This window comes from Narcine bancroftii, chromosome 3 (assembly GCF_036971445.1).
Source record: "Narcine bancroftii isolate sNarBan1 chromosome 3, sNarBan1.hap1, whole genome shotgun sequence".
NCBI lineage: Eukaryota > Metazoa > Chordata > Chondrichthyes > Torpediniformes > Narcinidae > Narcine > Narcine bancroftii.
In genome coordinates, this window is record NC_091471.1 from 225,067,032 (window position 1) to 225,084,032 (window position 17,001).

The window sequence follows — 17,001 nt, forward strand, 5'->3', positions numbered from 1 at the left end:
GAGGGTCACGTAGGAAACCCAGAGGCTGCCATCAGAAATCTTTGACTCTTGCCTCTGTGTTCTGATCGAGGGCGCTCACAATGTAAAAGTAACAAATGTCATTGGCGACACTATGTCAAAGCTGGAACTGAGCCTCAGCCTGCTCAAACCACACGTAAGGTTGCGCCACCCAAAACATTGGGAGCCTGAGTGAGACCGCATGGATGGTCGCTGGCTCCATCTGGTCCATCATCTTCAGGTCCAACTGCCGGTTAGACCTGCCAGGGTCACTACACAAGTGTAGAGAAGAACAATACTCACACAGCAAAGCCTTGAAAGAAGAGACTGGTTTATTGCACTGGCTATCGCCTTTATATGGGCCCCAGGCGCTGATATCAGGCCCCTGTGTCATCAGAGCACCGGCCTGTGATTGACCAGTATTCCTCCCGCAGTTCCCCATCTTCCTGCCATGTGGGAGGTCACCTGGGATGATGGCCAGTGTCACACCCAGATCCACGTTCATCTGCCATTTTGTAGGCTGGTCCACATTTCCGTGCGTGGGCTGCTACACAATCATATTAATAGTGCTTCAAAAATAGATGAGTTTTTTTCTGCCGATAAGTACAGCTTCAAGATAATAATTCCAAATAGTTCAGGAATGGGATGAGGATGGCTTTGGAGTGAGGGTAGGAGTCAACAATATACTACACATATTTTATAGAGCGACTGGCTTAATCTCACCTGTCATGATGAGACTGTTAACTTTTTTTAAAATTTTGTTGAACTTTTGGACTCAGCACTGGGAATTAATCCGTTGCCTGCCAAGCGTAGATGAATGAACCTGTAAATTGCAGATACCACAACCCCTTCTATCAATGAACAAATGTGAACAATACCCTCTCCACCAAAAGGTTTAATCCTACAAGGGTGAGGAAACATCATCCCACAACTAGTTTGAATGAGGGAGTAACAACGATTCAGGGTAGTTATAAGGATTTATAAAATTATCAAAACTGCGTAAGGGGCATTATGCAGTATAGTGGATACTTCTGGGTATGTGTTTACAGTTTTAATGGGCTATTTCCAGCAAATTCACTGAAAATATTTAATGTCATTGCAATGGTATTTTATAAATACCATACGTCAAAGTTTATTTAATTCTTTTGGGGGAAAAAAAGCATTCGAACAAACAAAATCATTACCTCCAAAGAGTCGTTGGTTAATCATGAAAATACCAGATGTGACATTCTGTCCCTCCAAACTAGAAGAGGTCGAATAAAGGAGTGGATAATGGTATTTGCTTCTTTGAGACAAACTTTCTGAGGCGCAGCACCTAATAGCCTGAATATTGTCTGATCTCGGAAGCTAAGCAGGCTCAGGCCTGGTTAGTACTTGAAGGGGAGACCACTGAGGAACACCAGGTGGGGGACGCTGGACAAAGGGGCTGCCTTATGGTAGATAAAAGTCAAAGAATTTCATGTATGTTTTTATTCTAAATGCAGTATTATGTGACAATAATGGAACCTTTATTAAAATTCTCTTGTGGCAATTGATGGCCAAGTGTCACAATTTTATTTTCACTATTTGTGATATATTCTCATTTTAGGGCTGTCATCGAAGAACTTGTACAGTGAAGTAAAAGAAAATGCTGTTATGCTTTGGAAATTATTTGTCAGAGTGGCCCTTTTAAGTTGAAACATCATTCAATCTATTGGTTCTTTTATATTGGTAATATATTTCATGAAAGATACCTTGCAGAACTACGGTTACTAATTGATCATCATGGATTTCATCTTATTGCTCATCTGGATGTCTTAAGGTAATGATAATGATAGAGCAGAGAAGGAGGGAGGGCATGATTCATTGCTCCTGCCTATGCTTTGCTATGACCATCTGATGAGCTGGGTCAAGAAGTTAATATACCTGAACAGAAAGTAGCTGTCAGTAAGACAATGTGTGCATGATGTTAAGGACTTCATTACTGCATGCATCTGGCAGATGAATTACAAGAGAATGCCAGGAAGTAAAGGAGCAGTGAGATCTACACATGCTTTGTTTGGAATTCTGCAGTATATTTTGGAATCAACACCAAAAGGGTTAAACAACAGGCTTGTGCATTTGAGTTAATGACTGCTTGATAAAGGCTGTAAAATTCTCAATGCCTGGGCTTATCTGAAGAACTGGTATCAAGGAGAAATAACGGAGTTGGCATTGACTGAAATGACACGACTTCTGGTGAAAATTCTCAAAGGGACAGATGGATCGGTTTAGGCGTGGACAGATCCAAGCTGTGAAGTGGAAGGAGTGGATAGAACTCCGTATGCTTCCAATCCTTCACTGCCCCAAAATAATGTAGTCAGCTGCCAAAAAGTGCATGTGTGTTCAGGCAGTAATACTGAAAACATGGGCGGGGATGGTCATCTTGTCCTATTAATGGCTTCCTTGCAACCAAACTACACAAAATAGCACAGAAACTCCACATTTTATTTCAGCAATAAAGCAAAATGCTTGTGTCAGCAAAGGGAAGTCAGTTTGTCACTATACAGTATAAAATATGGAAATATTGTGTGTATGATGTATTTTCTGCAAAACATATTTATCAAGCCTCCTTGTACTTTTTATTCATATTGCTCATACGGCAGGTTGAGTTAGTCAGGATTTACATTATTCTGATTCCCTCTAAATCAGTTGTTTTCAAACTTCCCCCTTCTCCTATCAGATGCCCTTGGCCCTCTCCCTGATTCACTGCCCAGCTTGTTTCTCTTCTACACTCCAACCTATATCTGCCTATTATTTCCTACCTAGTAGCCGCTGCTTCTCCCTATTCCAATTCCTCCCTCTCCTCCTCCTCTTCCTCCCTTCTTCCACCTTTTTATTCAGGTGCCAGCTGTTTTTTTTCCCTTATACCTGAAGAAAGGCTTAGGCCCAAAATGTTGGTTATCCTTTCCTTTCTATGTATTCTATATGATCTGCTGAGTTTCTCCAGCACATTGTGTAAAGGTTAAAACCTTGTGTTTTTGATTCTTAGTTAATTTTGTGCCTGTCTCTTTAAGAGAACCATTGTTTGTAGTGTTACCATAGTGACTACGATGTGAAAGATCATAATATCCACCCAGGATAACTACTTGCTCTCATTCTACAAGATGTGAAGGAAGCGTGAGCACGAGAAAACTTTCTTTAAATTTGTATCTCTATATATCTTTTAAGCAATTAGAGGCTAAACGATTACCTTTATACAGTAGATGCTTTGTTATTCACCGTTATGAAAGTAAATTGCAAAGCTATGCAAGATGTTTATCTGTTCTATCAACAAATTAAAACAGCATAAAGTAACAACCACAGAGTTTGATTTATTGGATTAAAGAGATAGAAATTTAGGATATTTCAGCTCACGTTTTGGAAGATGAAATTAGGATATATTAGAATAAGAAAAGTGTTGTCTATACATTGGTGTATTGTGCTTGATCCCAACATATGCAGACTTTCTTGTTTAACAGCACATGAACAACACCTCTCTCATTAACAGAAATCATTGAAGAAGGGAACTGTTTGCAATTGTGCTTTGCAATGAAGAGACTTGAATCAAGTATTTTAAAAACAACCAAGAACTTTATTAAAGAAATACAAATACCACATTCCGCGGGAGAGTCTGGAGGAGGTCCTGCTCCCGGCTGGCACTAGATTCAATTGACACACGTCACTGCTGGTCCTGCGCCTGTGCAATGCATGGGCCCAAGTACAGTGGCCCCAATGTGATTGCAACAGCTGTCTACAGAACATGCCAATTTGATTTAATATAATTAGACATACAGCATCATAACAGGCCATTTCGGCCAATGAGCCCATGCCATCCAATGGCCCTCTACAACCCCTGCTGCGTTTTGAACTGTGGGAAGAAGCCAGAGGCCCTGGGGAAAACCCACACAGACATGGGGAGAACTCCTTACAGACAGCAAAGGATTCGAACCCAAGTCTCCATCACTGGTGCTGTAACAGCATTGCACTAACTGCTACACTAACCATGCCACCCTGGCATTCATCTCTTTCTTTCCAGGCATTAAACCAATTTCTGAAATCTGTGCCATTTCAACCATTGGATGCACTTCCCAGCACAGACAGATTTAGGTGAGTGAAATAAAATATTCTGTCAGATTTGCACACTTGGTGAACAATTGTAACTTCCAAAAAGGTTTGAGACCGGAAGTCTTCAAGAGAACATCAGATTTCATACTGTTATGAACTAATAAAATCTTGCTAGCACTAACAAAAGAACAGCAATGGAAAATTCACCAGACAATGGTGAATTCAAAATAACACACACTTTTTTATTAAATTACGAAATAACCTAACATTTCTTACTTTAACCTTAACTCAATACTTAAAATCCCTCTATGCGCAAATATAAGTGTGCATGTGTATGAGAGAGAGAGAGATAGAGGAGTATCAGAGCCAGCACCACCAGATTGAGGAACAGCTTCTTCACATGGGCAGTGAGAATGCTGAATGACCAAAGGAACTGCTCACACTGACCTTCCAAGACTCTCATTATTTATGAAATAAAATTGATTTATTTATTTATTTTTATAAATGAATACTTGTCCTGCATATGTATTGGTCTGTCTCTATGTGTGGTATGTCTCGTTCTGTGTTTGCATGTTTTGCGCTGAGGACCGGAGAACAGTGTTTCGTCGGGTTGCACTTGTGCAATTAGATGACAATAAACTTGACTTGATCTCCACACTTGAATACTTGACATTCACAGCATGCAAATCTTTTTTTTCCAAATTTTACCACTTACGGATATACAAATTAAATACTATTTTACTTCAACAATTTTATCATTGGTGTTGAAAGGTCACATCTCTACGTTAAGAATTGCATGACAAGATGCTGTTTGCAAGAGGATAAGTTTTGGTGATATATTACGTGGTGAATTATGGTAACCATTCAGAAGTACTCCTGGCTGGTGGACTTGAAGATCTCATGTAATGTCTGTTAAGTTTGGCCATGATGATTATGGTTAATATCTGCAATTTGTATAAATTATTTTTTTCTTGACAAGAAATTGTATAAAATAAATAGGCATTACTTTTTCTCCAATTTTATTTATTAATCAAAGTAAATCATACAATCAAAATACAAGTAAATACATAAAATTTAATCCCATATAACCCCCCACCCTCCCCAACCCTAACCCACCCACCCCTCCCAACCTCCCACTAATCTACCCCAAAGAAGGAAGAAAAAGAATAGAAGAGGAGATCAACTTACTTGGGAACATTTTTTTAACAAAAACCTGACTAGATCGATTGAACAGAAGTATCAAATGTGGCAAAACACTCACCAGTCCATGAACAGAATTAATTACTTCTTTACCCATCAGAGACACTCCATACAATTCATTCATTCACACCTTTTATTATTTCTGGCTCTCAATCAGCTCTAAACTAGTGGCATGAGTCTACATTTCCCAAGTGGGTTTACTGTCTTGTGGTGTTTAGCAGTGTATCTATTCCAAACAGTGAGATGCACAAGGAAATATTTGATGTATTCACAATATTACACTTTGTTATTGTTGTGTTATATTATTTCATGCAAGTATTTAACAATTAGCCATTGTATGGAATAGCATTTATGAAATAAACACCATGCATTCATGTGCAAACTTTACCTGTGGAATTTTAGCCTTGTTCACCAAGTTTGCTTAAGGTATAGATAATGCTCAGTCTAATTTTTTATGTTATCTAACATGCATTTTACTTAATTTGCCACTCTTAATTACTTAAGATGTAATTCCACCAAATAAATTGAAAAACTGTGCCTAAAGTCAATATAGAGGATCATCAAAATGGCTGAGAAGGTCACTGGGATCCCCTTTTCCTCTGTCAACAATGTTCAGTGTTGCTTAAATAGGGCTCAAAGAATTTTACAAGACCCTTTCCACCTAGTGTCTTTGATCCTCTACCAACAGGAAGAAGGTTCAGGTGCATCAAAATCAGGATTTCCTGTCTGTGAGATTGATGAACTGTATCCTGCATCCGAGTATATTCATTTTAAATGAAATCTTTATGTATACATGTGATTATTAAGCATTGTGTACTGTGTATGTACACGTGTGCTATGGTCCAGAGAAACACTGTTTCATCAGGTTGCATATGAACAGCCAGATGATAATGAACTTGAATTTGAACCTGATATTAGACATCTAAGGAGAAGAGTGTGACCAGACAAATTAGGGATGGCCAAATTTCTGCTTCACTAACTTCAGGCACTGTAAAGTGGAGATGATAAAGTTGGTGTCAATGTTTGGCTGGAATCTGCATCATATTTTCTTCCATTTGCCTTAAACCTTATGGCTCTATATTGATATTTGTCAGTTTAATTCATAATATAGTGGTAGTAACCAAAGTTTTACCAAAAGCCAAGGAATTTTACTAATGTGGCCCATACTTGCAAAGTTATTGGGATCTACTCATGCTTTCATAATGCAAAGGATTTTTTGTGAATTTATCCTAAAGATAATGCTGGAGTTTTGTCTCATATTTTAAGCTGTAGTTTTATAAAATATTCATTCATTTAATTATAAATAAAATTAAGGCCTGCATTTGACTAAGTTACCGCAAATGTTTCTGAATACTATAACTGTGCATTCGTGAAATTATTATGAAAACACAACTAAAAATGCCACTTTCATAGATTATTTTTTCGGCTGACACCTTGGCTAGCAAAATTCTATAACCTTTTTTAAAGGTTAATTGGACCATTTCAGCTCAGTTGTTCTCATTAACACTCATTCACTGTCATTATTAATGGGCAAGCTTCAAATCATGTTTGCATTATTATTATTCTATGTAAGGGAAACTGCATATATTTGGATAAATATACAAGTGGTTTATAAATGGCACACAGTACATTACTGGGGAATGAGACATTGTTAAAGAATCTGAAGTATAAACTTTGAGGAAAATCGAAAGGGAAAGAAAAATCCGGGAATAGATTCGCTCAAGGTGCCTTAAGCGAAAGAGTATTACTTGCGAAAATCAAGTCGAGTTTATTGTCATCCGATTGCCTGAGTGCCACCCGATGAAACGGCATTCTCCAATCCTTGGTGCAAAACACGCAGATGTACAAGCAGACATAACACACAGACAGACAAGCAATAGCACAAGTGTTTACTGGATCTATACAATAAATAAGCAAATATTGTTTAATGAATATGAGATTCTCAGATTGTCAGTGTGAGCAGTTCCTTTGGTGGTTCAGTAGTCTCAATGCTTGTGGGAAGAAGCTGTTCCTCAGCCTGGTGGTGCTGGCTCTGATATCTCATTTCTGATGGGAACAGCTGAAAGATGCTGCGTGCTGGGTGGAAGGGGCTATCAGTGATGTTGCACATCCTCCTGGTAGATCATGGGTGGGGGGGGGGGGGGAGGTCAACTCCATTGATCCTCTCTGCCACTCTTATGGTCCTGTGCGTTGACCTATGATCCACTTATCTGCAGCAACCAATCCCAAACTCGTACCCACACACACGCAAATGGGTGTGTATACATATACCAAAATTAATTCATAAATTTTATTAATTTCAAATTCATCATTACACAATTTACTTAGAACATGTCAGATTGTCACTGTTTACCACCTTGATGGCCTTAAGATAAGATTTATGTCATGTATCAGTGCCATTAATTACTCCAGACGTTTAAACCTCTGTAAGGTCATTGAACTATATTCTTGACTTAGTCATTTCCTACTGAAACTCTCATACAGTCTTTACTCTCACCAGATCTGATCCTTTCAACAGACTGTAGTGGTCTCCCCATGTAGCCATCCAAAACTTTCCTGTCTTGCCCTGACACACTCCAAGTCCAATTCACCCATCAGTGGAGGTGTCGGAGGTTTGGACCTGGATTTTGGGTTGCTCGTGAATCGAACAGGAGTCTGTGCGGTTGCAGAGGCTGTGGGAGTGGTGGATGTGAACCCACGGATACTCAGTGATTCTGAAGGAACTTTCTTTTGCTTCTCTTTCTCTCACTGTAAGGGGTACTAGGCAATACTAATGGTGACTCTTTATTGCCTTACGGCAGGCAAAAGTTAAAGTATATCATGTACAGTAAATGTCCAAAAATCCAAATGCCAGAATCTGGACCACCCGAGAACTCTTAAACGTTTTAAATTTTAACAGGTTTTTGTGAGCCTGTGTGTTTGTGTGTGCTAAGCACCACAGATGCACAGAGGCAACAGGCGTCCATGTTTGTGATAATCTTATCACAAAGAAATTCATTTGCATACTGTATTTTTTTTTACAATGTAAATTTTTAAACATAATTTAAAGCATTACATGCTCTTTTTTGTGGTGATGAAAAATTTAGATTTACATTTTTGTCAAGTGTTATTAATAATCTTTAAAGCTGCTCATTTTTAAAATTTAATTAAAAAAAAATTAGGCATACAGCGCAGTAAAAAATCCCTTTCAGCCCACGAGCCTTTGCTGCCCCAACTAGACCCAATTGACCTTCACCCCCCCGCCAGTACATTTTGAATAGTGGGAGGAAACTGAAGTCCTCAGGAGAAACCCACGCAGTCACGGGGAAAACATACTAACTCCTTACAAACGGTGCGGGTTTCGAACCCAGGTCCCGATCACTGATGCTGTAACAGCATTGTACTAACTGCTACACTAACTGATAAATGAAGCTGGATTTGCTAATGAATAAAGTATTGACCTGTTCATCCCTTCTTTATTCCTCCGCAAATTTGAATTTTAATGTACTGCTCGAGAATCCAGAAAATCCGAATATCCGGACTGACCCAATCCAGAGCAGTCTGGATTTTAGGATGTTTACTGTATATTACATTTTAAATATATTATTACGTGACAATAAAATGAACTTTGAACCTTGATCTCTATGTCCATTAACCTCTGTTGGTAATAATTCAACCAATGCCTAAATTTTAATATTCCTAACCTTTTTCCTCAAGTCCACCTCATATCTTTTAGCTTCTCAATGTATTTCCATAATCTCCTCCTGCCTTATTAACATACATCTGCATTTCAATAATTCTAGTCCCATAATAATTTCTGAATAGAAATTCTCCACCATTGGAAATACTGACCTGAAAAGCCAATTCCCTGAGCTCTTTAATTCCTCATGGAAATATCTATTTTATCATGCTATTTGAATGATTTTACTGATCAGGCTCTGAGTCATCGGCCTAGTTGTTCCTGATGTAGCTTGGTGCCAAGTTTTATTTTATAATGTTTTTGTAAACTATTTTTGGGATGTATTGTCACAGTAAGTTGTTAGTGTTTTATGGGCATCTCACTGATTAGCCAGTTGCACCAATAGGTAGCCTTTCTGATCCAATCTCTCTGTCACAATTGTCTCTTAAACCTCAAATGATTTCCAACACAGATCACAGGACTACAGGATTACAGGACCACAGGATCAAAATTGCCCACAATTCCAGAACAAAATAAAGTATTTTTTATTCATACTACTTCTTAAATTTGTAAAGTGCAATGAGATTTTTGGACAACAAATTGCACCACTTTGAACAGCAAGCGAGAGTCTATAATCATATTTTCTTTTCTGGACAGCTTCCAATTGTTCCTTAATTTTTTCCACCCAGCCCATGATTTCATTTTCACAACATTTCTTGGAACTGACTTTCATCTGTAAAAAAGTACTAACCTAGGAATTGGATTGTACAGCATTGCTTTCTCAGTACTATGTGATCCAATATCAACTTTGGTGATCATTTCTGGGTGAAACCTTGCCAATCATGAAATTGGACCAGGTGGTTCTCGTCACACTTCACACTGGGTGCCTGATACTTTCCCTGCATCCAGTGGAGTCAGTCAACTGATAATTAAGTTTTATCCAATTATGGCATCAGCTAGAGTTTAAATTTCCTCTCAATGACCGTCATGGATGACCGTCTGAAAATTAACAGCACAATGTTTGTGTTTGTGCTCTATTTAAAAAAACATTGTGCTGCCATCAGGAAATTTTGGAAGGCATCACCGAAGGTTATTGACAACTGCCCCAACACAATCAAAATTGGCAGCCCGCTACAGCCTCCGTAATTGGATTGAACTGAATCTCTCTCTCTCTCTCTCTCTCTCTCTCTCTCTCTCTCTCTCTCTCTCTCTCTCTCTCTCACACTCATTCAGAGAAAACCACATGAACCTCTTAGAACAGCCAGCTGCACTCAGACAGACTGCGGCACCGGACCCCAATCTTCCGAGTTTGTTCATCTGTTGCTTTCTAAAGCAATAATCCATTACTCCACAGCATGTCCAATTAACACCTACTTGTGGAGTCTCTATAGGCACTCTTCAAAGTGTATGCAAAGGCACTCGGAGCCTGAACTGTCTGGCTTGAGCAGCGCTCTGGCATTTTAAATTAGATCTGTTTTGAAGTTTTGTATGTGACCTACACTAAAAAATCGGCCACAATTTATCTCCTTTAAAATGTATCTATATACAATATAAATATAACATAATCTGTTACCTGTGAAAACCTCTGAGAAATTGGTCTGATATGAATATTTATTCTCAGATAACATTTCCAAGATGCTGTTCTTCATAAGAATTCTTAAAAATAAGGTTTACAATAAACAATCAGCTCCAATTGACCTAATTACAACAATAATGTAAGATTTTTCATTATTACTGTCTTGTATTATATGATTTTCAATGAGAATTTTTCATGGTTTTCTTTCCAATCATTTTGAAGTTTAAGAATATTGCCTTTAGTAATCCTCAGTGATATGTTATTATGCCCATGTATCAGTGTATTAAATCCATTTTGTAAAAGTTGAAATCAAAGGAAATAGCGTTCTCGAAAATGAAAGCTATTAGGATAACACTCTGATAACTACACGTTAGAGTTTTACTGATTTACAATTGGAGCTGCTACATCAGTTATCAAGTTAAATTATAAAGTGCTTTAAATTCAGAACTCTGCTATGCTGACCTTTCTCAGTATAATGCAGATACACAAGGGATGACAATTATAATTCTTAAAATGCTATACATAGGTTTTCCAATACAATCAACAGCACATATTTACTTCTGAAACTTTGTATAGAGAGACAGTGTCTTCTCTTTAAAATTTCTCTCGCTCCATCTCTTTCTCTCTCTTTCTGTTTATCCGTCCATCCATCTATCTATTTCTTTCTCTTTCCTCTCCGCCCCCTCTCTCTCTCACTCTCTCTGCTATTTGCCATGTGTAGCAGCATCAATGAGCAGGGAACAGTGTTGGATGTCATAAATTATCGTGTAACTTCCTCCCTCTCTGAAGTTGTGCAACTAACGCTATTGTAAATTGTACAGCCAATTCTCACATGTTCAGAAGGCTGGTGGGCTTCAAAGCACATGCTACCAAAATTCTGCAGCATGAATGTGATCAAGGGATGAGGGCTGGGTTTCGATAAAGCGGTGACTACCTTTGACTCAGCAGGGATATGGTGGTGAGTTTGTGGGCACAAGAACTGCTGCTTCTTGCATGGAGAACCAACAGGAATGCAGAGCAAGAGGGACAGACTTTCAGATGGGTGGAAGCCAATATAACCGTGAGTGCTATCTCTTTAAATCTCTGAATGCTTTGCTTAGATGTCAATTTAATACAGTAGACAGATTACTTCTAATGTTCAGTCTGAGGCAAGTTGTTGTAGTACAGCAAGCTGTACTACTAATGGTGATGAAGGAGTTAAATTTTATTCTTCAACCAATCACTGCCAGAGTGGAGATTGTTCTACCAGGTATTGCCTGACACCATGTGTTCGCACCATGGCCCTTCCTCCTCCAAGACAAGGTGTAAGACCACAGGTGCCGGGAATTGAACCAGCAGGCCAGGAGGTGAACTAAGACCATAGAAATACAATTTAATCTCTCATATCAGAAATGGATAAATATCTGTCATAGGTGTTAAACAAATACAGTGACAGGGAGAGAAAGAAACCACAAAAAAGTGAAGTCTGTGATTTGGATGGAAGGGAGGAGAAATCTCGAGTAAGTACAAAAAGGATAGCAGGCAAAGTCAAGAGGCTTGGAACAGGTGAAAAAAGACCTGGAGGACAAGACACTATGAGATGGCTACAGTATGAAAAATTGAAATTTTTGAGACCAGAAGTCTGAATAATGAAACAATGATAGAATTCTCAATGGAAGGCCCAGCAGAATAAGAGACCTGGTAAAGATGTGGATGTCAGAAGGAACAAAATCATCCTTTGGAGCTGATGGTAAAGGGGCTTGTTTTCTCATCATCCTGCCTCCACCATCAGATTCTTGAACAACAAACTCAATTAGGGACTCGTTTAAGGATTCCTTCGCAGGCCTCTGATTCCAATTTCTTGATGATGGGTTCATTGTCAAAATTCCAGCAGGATACCTGATTCTCGATAGGAGCCAAAAGAAAACTGCTACTCTCATGTTTCAGAATCCTGTTGCAACATTGCCGAATGACTAAAGGAAGTTTTTAATTTTAAAAAATTGCAGCAATAGGGAGTATAATTGATTGTCAAGAGAGAGATGGCTGCAGAATGCAAAATATGTAAATGATCTAACCTTGCTTAATTGGGTGAAGCCAATCGCATCTCTGCAGGTGCATACAAAGCCCATACTATAATCAGTTGTGTTATCAGCCCTTATACGGTTATTGAAATGCTTTATGTCTGATATACTGGCATTGTACTTTTTAATGGTACAGTGTATTTGTGGCATGATACTTTTTATTCCAAGCTGATCAAGGCCAATGTATCACTCAGACATCCTTCTGGTCCTCCTGTTGGTAGAGAGAACTCTTGCTTCCAATTAGATGAGTGGCAGTTCATGCAGATATGTGACTCGAGTCTGGATCCATCTCTTAAGAGGTGAAATTGTGTTAAATAGTCAGATCAAGATTATATAGTGCTGCGATCAAAACAGACAGTCTTGTCAAGACTCGGATGAAAGCACACTTACCTGAAATAGTAACTCTGTTCCCTTCTCCAAAAATTGGTTCAGTTCTTCCCCAAAAAAAAAGGTTTGTCTGATTGGTCCACATACCAAAGAAGTTCCTGTTCTTGCCAACAATTGTGTTATTTGAAGAAGTGCAATCCTTGTGTTAGTATATAAACGGTTCATTTTCTCTGACAAAATTCGCATGAAGACTGCATTTGAATTTTGGGGAGATGCAGAGCTTGCGTTTTGATCAAAGTTCACAATTATATTACATGATATCACATGGAACTAGTCTTCCTGTGGGCCAGAGAGAATGACTGATAATGGAAAATTAAACTGTACTGAAGATAAGCATACAAAGAAGAGAAATATAAAGAAAGAAATGTAAATAAACTGACTGCGCAATGCAGGAAAAATAGAAATATTATGCAAAAGCAAGAATCCTTAAATGAGTCCCTGATTGAGTTTGTTGGAGGGGCAGCAGCTATTCCAGGACCTGGTGGCACTAGTCTTATGGCACCGATACCTCATTCCTGGTGGTATTAGCAAGAACTGAGTGTGTACTGGGTTCTAGAATAATATTTCAAAAGATATTGGTCGACTGGCTTATCTGATTATTCTCTGATGAGCTGGCTTTAGAATGCTTGTACAGTATTGAGAACTGCTCAATGCTTCTTGTATCCTGCCTGCTAAGGTAAATGCCATCAACTTAAAAAGATAATTGAATTGCTTATTTTTCTTATCAAACACTGAGCTGCCTTGCACAAATTTTATGCATGATCCAGTAAAAGAAGATTACAAGAAAGGAATTATTCATGCTGCAGCACATTATTTCATCTGCTGAAGTCTTACGATGTCTTCAAATTGTTAGGTGCAAAGTCTTGGCAACAAAAGCTGCCTTCTGTAGTGTGAATTAGTTAACAATATCGAAAGCGTAACAGGCAACATGTAAAGTGTTAGCTCACACAGAATTAGGGGAAATTTTATCATGCCAAAGATACTGCAAAGCTGCTAGATGGGTTACAATATAGGCTAATATTTTGGTAAAGAACATTGTTTGCATGTGGCAAACTAATATGGAGTAAAAACTGATTTCTAGCTGAAGGTTGGTGAGTTCAACAGTGCTTAACAAGTAAGATCAAGGTTAAAGCATTTAGAAATTAATAATGGATAAATGATTCAAGTCTTATTGTTCATGTTTCCATGACCTCTTCCAAAAATTAATGAATTTACCAAGAGCTTGATGTAATGGGTGATAATGGTCTGCCGCATTTCATTCCACAGATTATTTCTAACGTTATCCTGAACCTTAAGGATCTTTCATTTTCCTCCATGATGTCAATGGAAAGTCAGCTGAGTATCTGGATGAATTGCATAAACTGGATTGACCAGTTTTTTGGCTGTTTTGTCACCAAACGATCAGAATTCACAGAGGAGTGCCTGTCAAGTGAGTGCTTTTGTTTGATTTAACATTCCAGGGTACCACAATTCTTAGGTCCATCAGGTACATTGATTCCTGGTTCACAGATGCCTCCATGATCTCACTGCCTATAGATCTCTGTGACCTCCTCCACCCCATCTCCCTCTAAAGTCATTTTTAAAAACACAGAGATCCTGCAATACTGCCATCAAGAAGACCCGGTCATTAAGCTGTCTTTGCTTTTTTACACTGAACCAAACAACGCCGGCATAATGCAATTCGGCACTGCAAATACCTCTGCTGCCAGCTTAAAGGCGGGACTACAATGACCCCCCCCCCCAATTCCACATTCATACCTTTTACACAAAACAGTGTGGTACATTAAAGGCACAATATTCCCGCCTTGAAGAGGCTGTGTAAAAGAGGCTTAAGATGACTGCTCTCCTACATTCAATTTCTGCCAGCTCACTGGGGTTTAATTATGCTTTCAGTTGCAAAGGATTTAAAGTCTGGAAAACCCTTCTAAAACTTTCCAGATTTTTCAAAACTCCTTTAACCAAATTCTCTTTGGCAAATCATTGGAACACTGTAGAAAATGTTGCATCATCACACTCCCAAGAGGCACCTGGGACATGTTTTGACGTGCTGAATTTACCACACAATTGCAAGCTGTTTCTAAATTCACATTTAGCCCATATATGCATAACTTTCTGTGAATATGTGACGGGCAGTGGGTAGCTGGCCCATCCCCCAGTGGTGACTTGCTCCCTGGTAACTCTATTCCAGGGTCACAAGGGGAGGACCTCCCTCTCCCTCTCCTCAGTCGAGCACATGGAATCAGACCAGTGTAGTAAAGCCTCACTCGACGGTTTTGGAGTCATTGATAGAGCGTATCACTTTCAAATTTCCCTTTGGAGAACAGGGTGGGACTAGGAACAGCAACCCTGACTGATTTCTCCCTTGCTACAAGTATGATGTTGGAAGCATTATATCTTTTCTACTTGGATAAGTTGACTCACTCAAATCAGAAATAGGGGGTTGAAATTCATTGTGAGCCCTGTACTAAATCCTTGCACGTGGTAGTCAGTGTCTGAAATTAATTTTAAAGGAACTGAACCAATGCAGCAGGCTGTACCATTCCACAAGTTACTGTCTAGAGCAAGTGACCAAGGACAAGTGGCCTTTTTCCATTTTGTATGACTCAGCAACAAACCAGATGGCACGTTTTGTCGCAGTGTCACAAGGGAGCGACTGCATTATCTAAGTGGCTGCCGAAAGTCAATGAAAAGTAACGGTAAATCTTGAAATGGACTTCATCTTTCACCATTAGCAATATAGAAGTTCAGCTTCTTACATAAGTAGCTTCATTAATTTCCATTAAACCTTCGTTATTATTAAATTATCACATTTATTTTATGCAATATTTAAAATAGGTGAACTTGAAAAAGTGAGAGCAAGCATGGGCAAATGAGTTTAGAGAAGAATTTATTTTTGAATGCAGTTAACCTGAAGGTAAAGCAAATTTTGATTTGTTCATGAGATTTAAGCATCACTTATGTTTCGTTGTCCCTTGTTGCTTTTGTGGGGTCCTGTGAGTGCAATGTGCAGTGAAGGTAGCCTAACAAAGCCTGCTCTCAATTTATCTGCAGGTGAGCAAAAAATGTTAGGGACCCTCGGCAGGTCAGGCAGCTCGATCTGCTGAGTCAGGGAAATTTTTAAAAAATGATTGCAGTGCAACAGATTTGCTGTTTCACTTCTGAAAACAATATAACTTTAAATTTTTTCTTTGGCTTGGCTTCGCGGACGAAGATTTATGGAGGAGGTAAAAAGTCCACGTCAGCTGCAGGCTCGTTTGTGGCTGACAAGTCCGATGCGGGACAGGCAGACACGGTTGCAGCGGTTGCAGGGGAAAATTGGTTGGTTGGGGTTGGGTGTTGGGTTTTTCCTCCTTTGCCTTTTGTCAGTGAGGTGGGCTCTGTGGTCTTCTTCAAAGGAGGTTGCTGCCCGCCAAACTGTGAGGCGCCAAGATTCACGGTTTGAGGCGTTATCTGCCCACTGGCGGTGGTCAATGTGGCAGGCACCAAGAGATTTCTTTAGGCAGTCCTTGTACCTTTTCTTTGGTGCACCTCTGTCACGGTGGCCAGTGGAGAGCTCGCCATCCCATAACTTTAAATATATTTCATTGAATGCATAGCACTTTACATTTTAGGGCCATGAAAATTGCTTTGCTAAATAGAAGTCTTCCTTTCAAGAAGCATAACTGTACGTTGCACTGCAACTGCAGCGTTATTTGACCATTTTTAAATATGACACTTCAAATTTTGAATAAAACGTAGTAAGGAGTTTGTTAAGCATTTTAAACAATGGCAGGAAAAACTAAAGAAACTCATACTGAGTGAGGTTGTGGGCTAGAAAGGGTTGGGGAAATTTTACCTTGAAATTTCTCTTGTATGGGGTTGTAAATAGCCAAGGGCAACAGTAGATAACTAATGTGCAGAATATTGCAATTTGCATAGCAAGGTACTTAACAGGGATCAAATTAAAAAATTCATTAATGTGTGCGCTTAATTAAGAAACACTTTTCAGTTTACATGATAAATTATGATACCTATTAAATCTTCCAGTACATGCTGTAATGACTTCCTTGCTCCTGGGC